The following is a 13303-nucleotide window of genomic DNA, read 5'->3' as shown; positions in this document are numbered from 1 at the left end:
GTCATGTGACCAGATCATGTGACCAGCATGTGATCCGCCAACGCTGCATGATCAAACCAGTCGCCTGCATTATAATTTTATTGTAATGTTCTCCAGAAGTTTGGATCCAGGCTGGGGTCCAGATGATTTGGATGGAATCACTGAGGAGTTTCTACTGTGTTTGACAGATGACTTTGCAAGTGTCATTAAATTTTTTTCAATGATAATCAACACACATTTCAGATGAATGTCGGTTCAAATTGGCCTGCAGCAGGCCGGTTAGCTCAGCTGGTCAGAGCGTGGTGCTAATAACGCCAAGGTCATGGGTTCAACCCCCATACTGGCCACAGAGCAGAATGGTGAGTTCTGAGGGTGCTTTCACATCTGCTAGAGTGGTTTGGTTCGGACTTAAGCTATTCATAAATGTCACAGCTGTCAACGAGTTCAGTTCGCATTCACACCACTTGTTTTTGCAGATGAACTCTCCACTATGACCCTCCTGCCCCTTGGTGGCGCTGTTCACACAATTGTGTGTTTTGGGTGACGGAAGTGATCCCTGATTGGCCAGCATGTGTGACGTGATGCGCCGCGCGGCTTGCTACGGAAGCCTCCGCCGACCAAAAAGCCTTCTCCACAACAGAACGGACAGGACCGAGGCCGGGTTGTTTGTCCCGGACCAAAAGTAACTGGTCCGCTTTCACACCAGCGCATACGAACCAAACCTGCAGGAGTTGGGGACTCTCGTCCGCTTCAAGCAGACCAAATGAAGAAGGTGTGAAAGCACCCTGAAAGTGTGTCTTCTTCCTCTCAGCCTGTTTTCTGACTCAGTGCTAACAGGAAAGCTCCTCTCAGGTTCTGGGGAGTTTCAGTTATCATTCCTCTCATTCTTCTTTATGAGACGCCTCCTCACCACTTCAGAATAAATCTTTCTGGTCCTCCTCCAGTCCTGGTCCCTTGCTGCTGGTCCTCCTCCAGTCCTGGTCCCTTGCTGCTGGTCCTCCTCCAGTCCTGGTCCCTTGCTGCTGGTCCTCCTCCAGTCCTGGGCCCTTGCTGCTGGTCCTCCTCCAGTCCTGGTCCCTTGCTGCTGGTCCTCCTCCAGTCCTGGGCCCTTGCTGCTGGTTGGGTTCTGGTAGTTTGATTCCCCCGGCCTGGTCTCTTCCTGCAGCTGCAGCTCGGCGGCGCTCCCTGAGTCTTCCTGCGCTCTGCTGTGATCCGGTGAGACAGCTTCACGGATGGATGGTCCGACGCTCCAGACGCCGCCTCAAATGATTCTCTGACAGCGTCAGAACTTCCAGGACGGTGGACTAGACCAGCTCCAGCTCCTCAACCAATCAGAACACAGCGGAACGTGATCGTTGATCAACAGGAGAACCAGAGAGCCAAAGCGACGGGAGAGAAAATGTTTGTTAGGAAAAGAGGAAAGCCTTGAGGAGCCTCACTCTCACAGAGCTTCATCTTTCAGCCTCAGAACCAGCTGTGATCCAGCTCCAGCAGAGCAGGACAGCAGGCCTCTTCAGGACGTCAGCATGTCTGCAGCCACAGCAAATCCCCCTCACCTCATGAGAGAAGGAACCTGCTCCAGACTTTCTGGGAAACAGCTGCTGCTCAAGCTCAATGCTTTGATATTCACGGCTTAGTTTCTTCACCTTTCAGCTTTTCAACCATGTTTTTATATTATAAGACTCTTATCTACGTGACTTTGACCACAGCAGACCCACCCAGCTGAAAATAACCCACCCACAGTGACTAACCAGTAAGTGGAATAACTGTGAGTCACCTCCTCATCATCAAAAATGCCAAGAATGAGCATGGCATCGACTCCCTGATTCACCTCACCAGGACATACAGCATTGGGATGTCATTCGGACTAGATAAGTGTGGACGAATGGTTTCGAGAAGAGGGAAGGTGATCACAATTGAAGGAGTTGAATTACCTGAAAGGAACATAACAGCCATCTGGATGGTAAAAATAAGATCCAGGCCAAAAACACCTATGCCCTACCAGCAATCAGATACCCTGCTGGCATATTGTCCTGGCCACTGCAAGAAATGCAAGCTACTGAGATCAAGACAAGAAAGCTCCTTACAATGCAGCTTACAGAGCCACTAGTGTTATGGAGCACCGGCCTGATCCATCGGTCCCGAGTCCGTCTCCAGTCTAGGAACATTCAGAAAGAGCTGATTCATATGTCCATGAACATATCTCAAGTGAGCCCCGAGTCTGACTGGGACTCTTCAGTGTCTCCGACCATCAGGATGGAGTGGAGGACGCCACAGGAACGCAGCGATTTCCTCGAGGACTGAAGAGAAGCTCACTAAAGCCCAGACTCCACTGCATATGTATCTGGTACGTCTCCGCTGCAGCAGTGGAGCCGATCCGTTTCAATTATAAGCAATGCGAGTGCTTCCACCAGCTGCAGCACGGCTGTGGATCTGCTCCGTCTGCCGGAGCTTCTATTTTTGCCGAATGCCGGACCACGGCGCAGCAATCTATATCGTGCGATTATACAATCAATCGGGAGAGCTCGTTGACTCGCTGCAAGGTGGAGCCGTACCACAGACAGATCCAGGGGGAGCTGACGAGTGTCAGATGACGGAGCAGGGTTCAAGAAATGAAAGGCAACGATGAAGGGAAGCATCACTGCAGCTATCAGGTGACGGTCCCAGGTTCAATGAACTGGTTCGTCGCATTGCCCCTCATATCCACCTCCAGAAAACACACAGGTCTCCGGTGGGCGGAGCTGAGAGGCCCGCTGTGACTTTGTGGTTTTTAGCGTCGGGATCGTCTCACAAAGCTCAGCTGCAGGCTGCAGGTTGGGTCATAGCACCGTGTCAACCATCGTCCCCGAGGTGGGTGGAGCTTCATGGAGGGAGCTGCAGCTGCAGTTTGAGGCCTTCCTGTCTCCAGAGCAGATGGCAGACATAGCATGGCATTTGTGGATGATGTGGAACTTTCCACTGTGTTTGGGAGCCATCGATGGCTGACATGTCCAGATCAGAGCACCCGGCACAACTCGCCATCATTCTTCCAACACCTGTGGGGCAGGAGCCCTGGGAAGACACGGTGGAGGGTCGAGGCCTACGGAGCTACAGGAAGATCTCCAGCTGCCAGCTGGCCTGAGACCATCAACTGCATCTTCAGATCCGTCATGAGAACCAAAGTTACAACGTTCCAGCTCAGGCTCCGGTCCGTTCAGGTCCAAACTCAGTCTCTCAGTGGTTCTGGTCCTGGTGCAAACTAAGTCCACGGTCCTATCACTGGTTCTTGTCCCCGTGTCAAGTAAATGTGGACCCTCAAAAGACTGAATTTCCTGACAAAGATGTCCCTCAAAATGTGTGGGGAAAGTTGGGTTCCACCCTTGGAGTAAGAATTCCAGCCAATGGCCAGTATGGGGGTTGAACCCATGACCTTGGCGTTATTAGCACCACGCTCTGACCAGCTGAGCTAACTGGCCTGCTGCAGTCAGTGCTGGAAGCTACGTTCTTCTAAAATGTGTGTTGATTCTGACTGGAAAATGAGACTTGAAAAGTCATCTCCCAAACTCAGTGGAAACACCTCAGTGATTCCATCCAAATCATCTGCATGGTGGATTAACCCCGCCCCCCAAAACCACCCTCTTTGACTTCAGCACAGAACTGTTCTGGATCCTGCTGTTCTCCACACAAGGCAAAGACGAAGAAGACTCTTCCCTGACCGGGAATCGAACCCAGGCCGTGGCAGTGAGATCGCCAAATCCTAAACTCTAGACCACCAGGGACTTGTTGTTTCCATCTAGAGAATCATGGTTGTGAGATTGTGAGCTGGTGGTTTGACGTCAAGCCTCCATCCATCATTTTCGACAACATCAGAATCATATCCAGGATTTTTAACGGAGCGGCCAAGATCTTTTTAATGAAGAGACCAAAAGCTGCAAATGTGGCGTTATGAGCACCGTGCTCTGACCAGCTGAGCATCAGGGAATTGAGGAAACTGACTTTGAGTCGGAGTTGATCAAAGACCTTTGCCAGCTCTCTGGCATGACAAAGACCAGAGTCCCTCCCTTACCATTCTTGGGGGAACCCAGTTGAGAGATTGAGAAAATGACTCAGTAAAGCAGCACACCTTGAAAGACCTGCTGGCACAGTGGTCACCTTATTAGAGGCTGAATGAGTTCTCACACAATGGTTCACTGAGGGGAAGACATGTTTGATGGTCTTTCCATGGTTCATCAGTGTTTCAGGTTGTTGAGTGACTTGCTGGGAGTGTCAGTCGGCACGTTTACATGCACCCATAGTATCGGCTTATATGGCAGAGCGGATTGTAAATGCGTCATGTGAAGTGGATCCGCTTCACTCGGAGTGGACTGTATTTCGGAGCCGATTGTATGAGGTGGTGTACACTGATAAACAATCCGCTCCGTGTCTCAGATAAATGCCGCCTGACAGCGGAGCGGAATAAACGGGGGATTATTTGTTCCGCCATGCGTTCCGTCGTACGTAATGACGTGCGCAGTGAACGGGAAGCAGGACAGTCAAAAACAAGCAGAAGAACGCCACGGTGGTAGAAAACCACTTTTTTAATAAAAACCCTGAGAGAACAAACACTGGAGAGGAGAGATGGAAGCAAATCGTGCAACAATGAGTTGTTCAAAGAGCTCCGTAGCAGAATACGAGCGATCGCCCGTCCGGTGTTATGGATTAACTGGTTCCCGTGTAAACGAATGACGGCGGAATAGGGTGTTCCTAATAGACGTCACGGTCACGTGACCTTCCACAACAATCGCCATGTTGGATGACACACACTGGCTGTGTTCGAAACCGCATACTTACCTACTACTCATACTAACTTATTGAGTATGCAGTGTGTTTACACTGGCAGTATGCGATTTTGAGTATGCGAGAAGTTCCCGGATGCATACTGCATTTGCCAGAAATGTTGAGTAGACATCGTGTGTTCACTACTCATACTGAAATTGCCCAAGATGCAACGCAACGGACAGCGGTTGCGCCAGACAGAGCTTGCGCCGCCTGGCGGTCGGCGGGTGTGTGTGTGTGTGGGGGGGCGGCTCGGGTAGGGGGGCGGCCCCTGGCCCCGCGATCTGGGTCCGGTCCCGGAGGGTGTGAGAAACTCTGCGCTCGCCGGCGGGCCCGCCGCTGGGGTGGAGAAACACCAAGAACTGAAAGAGAAGATGTGGGCTGTGAAGGCAGCAGTGGTCCAGTAGTGATGGGGGGAGGGGCAGGAACCCCCAAGCTGGAGGCATGACTCCAGGAAAGACCAGGAACAACATGTCAGATCTCTGTCTAGAAGAGCACAGTGCTAGAACAGCTAAGATCCTGCAGAACCCTCCAGCTCCAGATGGGTTCCTGGTTAATCCACCATGCAGATGATTGGGATGCAAAAATGAAGTGTTTCGAATTTGTTTGACAGATGATTGCTCAAGTCTTATTTTCCAGTCAGAATCAACACACATTTTAGAAGAACGTACCTTCCAGAACTGACTCCAGCAGGCCAGTTAGCTCAGCTGGTCAGAGCGTGGTGCTAATAACGCCAAGGTCATGGGTTCAACCCCCATACTGGCCACGGAGTAGAAAGATAAGTTCTTGTGGCTGCAGGAGACTCTGGTGAGACTTGAATCTCAGACAATCTCTTCTCCCTGAGTCAAAACAGCAGAAGCTTTCAAACCAACATGAACTACCTTCATAACTGTTGGAGCTTTCTCCTTCCTGTCCCGAAGTTAAACAATCCATCAGCACAAGCTTCAACTTCTACAACTCTGCTGAGCTTCCACTCATCTCTTGGTGCTCTGTCATCTTGTAGGACCACAGTGTCATTCACTTGTGAATTTCTTGTTTTTTTCCATTTCAGATGTTGCTGAAGGTTTTTCAGGAGTTCTCGTTTCCATCCTGCCAGAGTTCATTGCTCTCTTCTCCATCTTTGACACAGCTAAATGTCTTCTTTACAGAACTGTCCAGGAAGGCATTCAACTGGTGGAACCTCTTGTTCTTGTCCAGAGTCTTCACTTTCTGAGCTTTCAGTCTCTGGACGTCCTGTGGGAAAGCGTCTTCCTGTGCCAGTTTAAGGACACACGTTTCTGCTTCTCTTCTTTCTTCAAGGTTAGTTGTTTTATTTGACCGTTGTTGAAACTGTGGAGTTCAAATCATGTGACTTTCCCAAGGTTTGGTGTGAAACAGCTTCCAGGAGCATTACTCTGACTTGGACTTCATCAGCTTCAAAACACCACTGAACTCCAAGAGGACTGAGTGCTGGCTTCTGGAACTTGGTGTGGCTGCAGGAGAATGCAGGTGAGTCTCATGTCTCAGTCACAGTGTTGAACCTGCTCCGACATTTTCACACAAATCATGAAATCTCCTCTCACTGAGTCAGAACTACCAGAAGCTGTCAGACTAATATGACCACAAAACTATTTGAGAAGAAGGAACGAGCCTGATAGATATTTACTGTAGATCAGGACCAGAACCACTTAGAGGAACCTGGAGTTATCTTAATCCTGGACCAGAACCACTGACCACAACCACTTCACACAAGACAACGTGGCCAAATGGACGAGGCGTCTGACTTGGGATCAGAAGATTGAAGGTTCGAGTCCCTTCGTGGTTAGGAGTATCTGGGATTGTCTCAGCCTCCAGAGTCTTCACTTTCTGAGCTTCCAGTCTCTGGATGTCCTGTGGGAAAGCGTCTTCCTGTGCCAGTTTGAGGGCACATGTTTCTGCTTCTGTTCTTTCTTCAAGGTTAGTTGTTTTGTTTGACCTTTGTTGAAACTGTGGAGTTCAAATCATGTGACTTTCCCAAGGTTTGGTGTGAAACAGCTTCCTGGAGCATGAAGCTGCTCAGTGGAGCAGATCTCTTCACCCTGAGTTCCTGTTTGGTTGGAGTCGAGCTGCCTTTCACCCCACTTTCCCTCATCCTATCCGAAGTCACTACGTCAGCTGGCGGAGCCTCCTGAGCGCGCACCTGGACCTTATTAGACAGAGCACGGTGAGCCCAGATGAGGAAGGAACACGGGTGGCTCAACAGCGCGAGCAGCGCGAGCCAAAATAGCCTGGAGAGTTCTGTACTTACCTCAAAGCGATCGTGCAGGCGATCTCCCTAACGCCAAACGCCTAACGCCTAACCCTGCCGTTAAAACTAACGCTGCAACTGCAATAAAAGAAACTAAAAAAGCAACGAGTGGAGTCCTGCGTGCTTCAGTTGACAAAACAACACACTGATTAATTGTATTTCATGCACAATTATTGATGTACATCACGCTCAAGATAACACGGAAACCTGTGGGATTTTTATTTTAGTTTATTTTTATAAACTTGGTTGATTCTGGGACGGTGAATTGGATGTTGACTCCTGGTAATAGAAGAAAGCTTTCCATGTCCACTGAGATGCGACATGTTCTTATTGTCTAAACTTTGCCCGATGACTCTGATTGACTGACAGTCGATGATCAAACTGGAGATGGTGCTCACATCAACCGCAAATTTATAACTGCAGACAAACCCCAGTGCATATTATATGCACTGTGCATACAGAACGTGATGTTGACTATGAACAATGTTTTTTTCCAGGACTTTGACAGTGATTTGATTATATCAACATTTTTTTGACAGGACTTAGTGCGCAGCGTCTGTATGTCTGTCTACTGTCCAGATGTCTTTGTTTAATGTTTCAGGTTCTCACAAATATTTCCAAAGTTCCCTTGCCAAATCCCGCGATGGGCAATGGAATGATTTGGGACGGTTCGTGCGACAACGCGTGATTTCAGCCAACTGCTGATCCAACCCTCCAATATTCGCCATCTCTCTCAGCATATCGTAAGACCTCCGCTGAAGTACATGTTCTGCAATTTGTACTATTGACATGATATGCCAATGAGCATGCTCGAATAACCACGTATGCAATTGTGTTTTCAAGAACAAACGGAACAAAAGTTCACTTTGTTAGGATCAGAATGTAAAACCTTATTAATTTAATCTTGAGAGGGTTTCTTTTTATTTCAGACCCTCCAAAGCGAACTGTAAAACAAACAGTTCATTCAGTAGCTGCATCTTTATCAGCTGAGGAGCTGAGGACAGCTGAACAAGAAACAACTGCAGAGGCCTGAGAAACAGCATCACACACACAGCCTAGTGAGCTGATGATGTGGGGTTGAAGATGCACTGGTCTTCTGTCTGGGAAGCATTTGTTTGTTTTGTTAGAAAATTCCTACAGGTACCCCCATCGCTCCGATCCACAATCCCGATCCTCCATTGCCAGCCGCACCACAAGGACCTGAGGGGAGCAGCTTCACGGCAGCGGGAAGTACAGACACACACACACACAACTAGAGGGACTCAGATTGACACAGATTTAGGGAGAAATTGGTTTTTTCCTGAGCCTGTGAGGACATGTGCGGTGATTCTGTTCTTCTCTTTCTGCTGAGACTTTTTTAATGCAGGAGAGAAGGAGGAACTGTTGTGGCTGTGGAAGCAGTGGACACAATAATGGAGGGAGCTGCTCCAGAGGCTGGAGGCAGGGCGGCTGGCGGTTGAGGAGGTTGAGGAGGTTGTGGAGGCGGTGGGGTTTTGACTACGAACGTGGAAACTTCCGACGTGATGACGACATGTTGACTGCTGGCTGATCGCCGAGGTCAGAGCATGAACACACACACACACACACACACACACACACACACACACACACACACACACAAGGACACTTACAAAACCACACAGACAGAGAAAAGGAGAGGTAATTGGAATTCCCAAAGTTATTTTATCAACTTTCAAATGGTGATGCATTTATTGTATCTGGTCACTCTCAAGGGAGAAATATTAGTGGGTCAACAGAACTGATCAATCCTGATAAAGGGAGAAAGAAGAGGCAGCAGGCTGCCTCCCTTATGGGTCACTTCTCCCCCCACAGCGCTGTGGCTCTGACCACAGGCTGTGAGGCTCATCGTCTTAGTGAAATTATTTAAGATGTCATGCTTTAATATTGTGAACTTTATGTTTATCTGTACGTATTATGGAGAAAATATACCAATGCTAAACACACAAGAGAACTTATTTAAAGGTATAATACACGATTTTGATTTCTGGGTGGATCACCTAAATAATTGGTGGGTCCTTTTGTCAATCATTCTGACGAGCTGCTTTCGTAAGGCGGTTCTACGTGCTTGCGCCCAATCAGCTTCTCCCTTTTGCGCATTCAGAGTGTTTATGTAGCCGGTGAGCTTCTGAGCTAGTACTTACCGATGGCGAGTCTGACATAATGAAACTGGAACTGTTTCGGAAAAAAAAGCTTTATTTATGAGCAAGGCGGATCGCAGAAACTGTAAACAGAGCCGTGCACGCCGGAGAAGAGGAGATCGCGCTCGTACACTTCCGCGTTTCCTGGGAGAAGCAGGAGAGCCGGGCGGATGGTCTGGAGCATGGCGTTGTTCAAAAAGTGAGTAACAGACTTGGGGCTTCGTCTTTTCGAGAAAATCGTGTATTAGACCTTTAAGTGAAGGTTTGTTTATGATTGGCTACAAGAACCCTCAATCAAATGTCAGTTTCAAGATCCACTGACACAGATGGAACTTCCACCTCCATCTGTTTTAGCTGGAATATTTTTGGACTGAACAAAGATTATGTAGCTTAATAAGCTCAGCTAAACCTTGCTGAGTAACACTGAGGCCAAGTGTCACATTAACACGTCCTGGACGATGACAGTGGTTACAGGTATTGGATATGTTATGGCGTGAATAACTGCTGAAGGTCTTTAGTTGAGACGTACGGTCCATATGATACACCTGATTTCACACCAAAACCGCTCACCAGGAAGCAGGTTGTCTCTTTCCTGGGAATGTATTCCTGCTGCCGACAGTTTATTCCAAATGATTTTGATTTTATTGCTCCCATTAGGTCTCTGACTGCATGTTTGCAGGTTTCCTGGACTCCAGATGCACTGGAAGCGTCCCGGGCCCTGCAGTCTTTCTTCACTTTTCTGTCTCGACCTGTCATTTCGTTGTTTCTGATATTGAACAAACTGTGATGTTATGGTTCTGATAGTTCTGGTAAAATGATAATGTTCCTTCTCTATTAGCAGCTTGCTTCACGATGCGCTGTTTTGACCGCCAGGCTCAGGTTGTTTGGGATCCACGCCGGAGGAATGGACTGCGTTGAAGGACATGCTGATAACATGCAGCTTGTGTTTGAGGTTGTTTTCATTGAGCTGTCTCTTCAGACTGCTCAGCCCCTCCTTTACACTCTCACCAACTTTCTGGGGAATGAGGACAGTTTTTTTTCTCGCTCGGAGCTTCGATTAACAAACTAACCCATTCTGATGTGATATATTCTTGGTGTACATGGTGGTTCTGAGGGGGGAATGGTACATCAGGCCTTATCATTCCCACCAGGTTACATCATTGTGGTTTTCTGGGAAGTTCTCAGTGGTGGCAGAACAGCACTGTAGAGTGTTTGGTGTGTGCAGCTCACAAGGCAAGGCGAGGAGAACGCTGTGGGGAATGCTGCTCACCCGCCTGTGACCCCCTGATGGTGGACTTCGTGGAGCTGCTCTGTTTCAGATCAGACAGACCATCACATGGGGCCCTTCCCCTCCTGAAGGGCCTCTCCACTCTTCGCTGGCTGAACCCAGGTGACTGGGTCCAGGTGAAGGACTTCTGCAGGAAACACTGGAAGGCCAGGCAGTGACCAGGTCCAGGTCCTGCTGGACTCATGCTGCCTTTAAGGTAGCAAAGCGAGCTACCTGGAGCCAGGCGAGTCACTGTAAGCCTTTCCCAGCACCACCCTGACTCCAGCAGCTGATCTCCCAGCCACAGGGCAGAATAATCCCTGAGATCAGCTACTGTGTGAGGTAGTCCACCCTCCACCAGGCAACGGTGAAGATGTTCCTGCTCCTGAGGGTGCTGCTGCCCAAACCGCAGTGGCCCCCCTGCTTCGTTGCAGACGTATGGTGGACCTCACAGGACTCCAGGACAGCCTGTGGTGGAGAGCTGCCCCTGCGGTAGCTCCAGAGTCACATGATGCCAACTGTACTGTTTGTGCTTTAAGCCTTATGCTGCCTCCGCTAACACTTTACCATTCCTTGTTCCTTGTTCCTGTTCCTCTCCAGGATTCTCTCTACACATTTCTGCATGCAGGCAGGAATAGCACTGGCTCAGAGCTGCGACATCCTAATGCTTCTCACTCTAACCCTTAGCCTTAGTCTTTCCCTTACCCTTACACTTTCCCTCTCCTTTTCAGCAGCATTCTGAGGAGGTGTCTTCCCTTGGCATGGCACCTTTCATAACCAGCATGAGAGCCTCACTAGTCTTGTTACTGATGGATTTGACCTCCTCATGGAGGAGCAGAAGGCTATGTGTGTCCTGGGCCTGCTGAACAGAGTGGCCCTGGACCTCCTTCTTGAAAAGAAAGGGGGGTTTGCCCTCTCATAGGTGATCAGCACTGCTCCTGGGTTCCTGACATCTCAGAGAACATGACAAACGTAGACACTCAGCTGTCTTCTCTGCTTGCTGAATTGAGCTCTCAGGAAACGGGTGTCCCCTTGTCTGGATGGGACTTCTGGGATGGCTGACTGAGGGCAGCTGGCGAGCTTGGCTTACTAAGGTTGCTGGCATGCTTGCTATTTTCCTGTCGATTCTGGGGGTTTTCTCCTGCTGCATTATTCCCCTGGTCCGTTGTCTGGTTGCTCGCATGTTCACAGCTACTTTGGCTCATTATACTTTGCTTCATTCCACTGAACTGTTTGCATCCTTGTTCGCTCACCTTTCTGATGATTCTGATGATGATGATGATGATGATGATGATGCTGATGATTTGGGGTTGATTGACTGATGTGGGGTGTCTGCTGGCATCTCCCATGTGTTGAAGTTGATTAAACCGTGGTTGATTTAATCAAAAGGGGGGAATGTAATGGAAATTTCTCATGTATGCATGCTTTTTCTCACTTGTAGTGCTCACAGAGGTATTTTTGTAAACAACCGTAGCTCACACACTCAGATGTGTGGGGAACCGTGAATGCTTTGTCTAGAATTTACTTTTCCTGATAATCTTAGCGTAGCAGCTGCGGCACTCGTGGGAGTCTTCCTGTGTCCAGTCTATGGCTGGGTGCAGTCAAGGCCCCTGGGAGTGAACGTAGCAGATAGTTATTAGAGGCTTGCACGCCCCTGCGAGGGCAGAACTCACTCTGTTACTCTGTTGACTGCGTGACTTCTCCTGCTGTACAGCATAATAAAAGATACCAAAACGAACTCACCGGCTGATGCCCTTTATTAAATAAAATTGCCATAACAGGGGACATCCTTTCACGTGGGGATTCTGCACAAACCTACACACACTTGACAGTTCCACCGTGGCAGAATGTGCTCGGGAAGGTCTTCATCCCTGATTACTGTATTTCTGCATCTCTCCTGGAGAATCTGTTTCCCACAGAGAGTGAGATGAGCTCCAAACCCTGTTGGGTCGTAGACAGACGGACACTTGGAGGACTCTTCTCCTTGTCAGGAGACTTTTGTTGTTGACGCCACATTTGTAGCTTTTGGTCTCTTCATTAAAAAGATCTTGGCCGCTCCGTGAAAAATCCTGGATACGATTCTGATGTTGTGGAAAATGATGGATGGAGGCTTGACGTCAAACCTCCAGCTCACAATCTCACAACCATGATTCTCTACATGGACACAACAAGTCCCTGGTGGTCTAGTGGTTAGGATTTGGTGCTCTCACTGCCACGGCCCGGGTTCGATTCCTGGTCAGAGAAGGGTCTTTTTCGTCTTTGCCTTGTGTGGAGAACAACAGGATCCAGAACAGTTCTGTGCTGAAGTCAAAGAGGGTGTTTTTTGGGGGGGTTAATCCACCATGCAGATGATTTGGATGGAATCACTGAGGTGTTTCCACTGAGTTTGACAGATGACTTTTCAAGTCTCATTTTCCAGTCAGACTCAACACACATTTTAGAAGAACGTAGCTTCCAGAACTGACTGCAGCAGGCCAGTTAGCTCAGCTGGTCAGAGCGTGGTGCTAATAACGCCAAGGTCATGAGTTCAACCCCCATACTGGCCATTGGCTGGAATTCTTACTCCAAGTGTGGAACCTAACTTTCCCCACACATTTTGAGGGACATCTTTGTCAGGAAATTGAGTCTTTTGAGAGTCCATGTTTACTTTACACGGGGACAAGAACCAGTGATAGGACCGTGGACTTAGTTTGCACCAGGACCAGAACCACTGAGAGACTTAGTTTGGACCTGAATGGACCTGAGCCTGAGCTGGAACGTTGTGACTTTGGTTCTCATGACGGATCTGAAGATGCAGTTGATGGTCTCAGGCCAGCTGGCAGCTGGAGATCTTCCTGT

The 13303-nt window shown here is 48.9% G+C and overlaps 4 non-coding genes across 4 annotated transcripts; 3 read left to right on the top strand and 1 right to left on the bottom strand.

Moving 5' to 3' along the window:
* The first annotated feature begins 252 nt into the window (after window positions 1-252).
* trnai-aau (transfer RNA isoleucine (anticodon AAU)) lies at window positions 253-326 on the top strand. Its single transcript has one exon. It is a non-coding gene; the product is annotated as a tRNA-Ile (tRNA).
* Window positions 327-3360: 3034 nt separating this feature from the next.
* trnai-aau (transfer RNA isoleucine (anticodon AAU)) lies at window positions 3361-3434 on the bottom strand. The gene has a single exon. It is a non-coding gene; the product is annotated as a tRNA-Ile (tRNA).
* A 2031-nt stretch (window positions 3435-5465) lies between these two features.
* On the top strand, window positions 5466-5539 carry trnai-aau (transfer RNA isoleucine (anticodon AAU)). Its single transcript has one exon. It is a non-coding gene; the product is annotated as a tRNA-Ile (tRNA).
* A 7398-nt stretch (window positions 5540-12937) lies between these two features.
* On the top strand, window positions 12938-13011 carry trnai-aau (transfer RNA isoleucine (anticodon AAU)). Its single transcript has one exon. It is a non-coding gene; the product is annotated as a tRNA-Ile (tRNA).
* Window positions 13012-13303: the final 292 nt, after the last annotated feature.

Source organism: Salarias fasciatus, chromosome 22 (genome assembly GCF_902148845.1).
Source record: "Salarias fasciatus chromosome 22, fSalaFa1.1, whole genome shotgun sequence".
In the NCBI taxonomy this organism is placed as follows: Eukaryota; Metazoa; Chordata; class Actinopteri; order Blenniiformes; family Blenniidae; genus Salarias; species Salarias fasciatus.
Note: the sequence above shows the minus strand (reverse complement) of the source record. Positions and strands in the feature narration are given on the sequence as shown.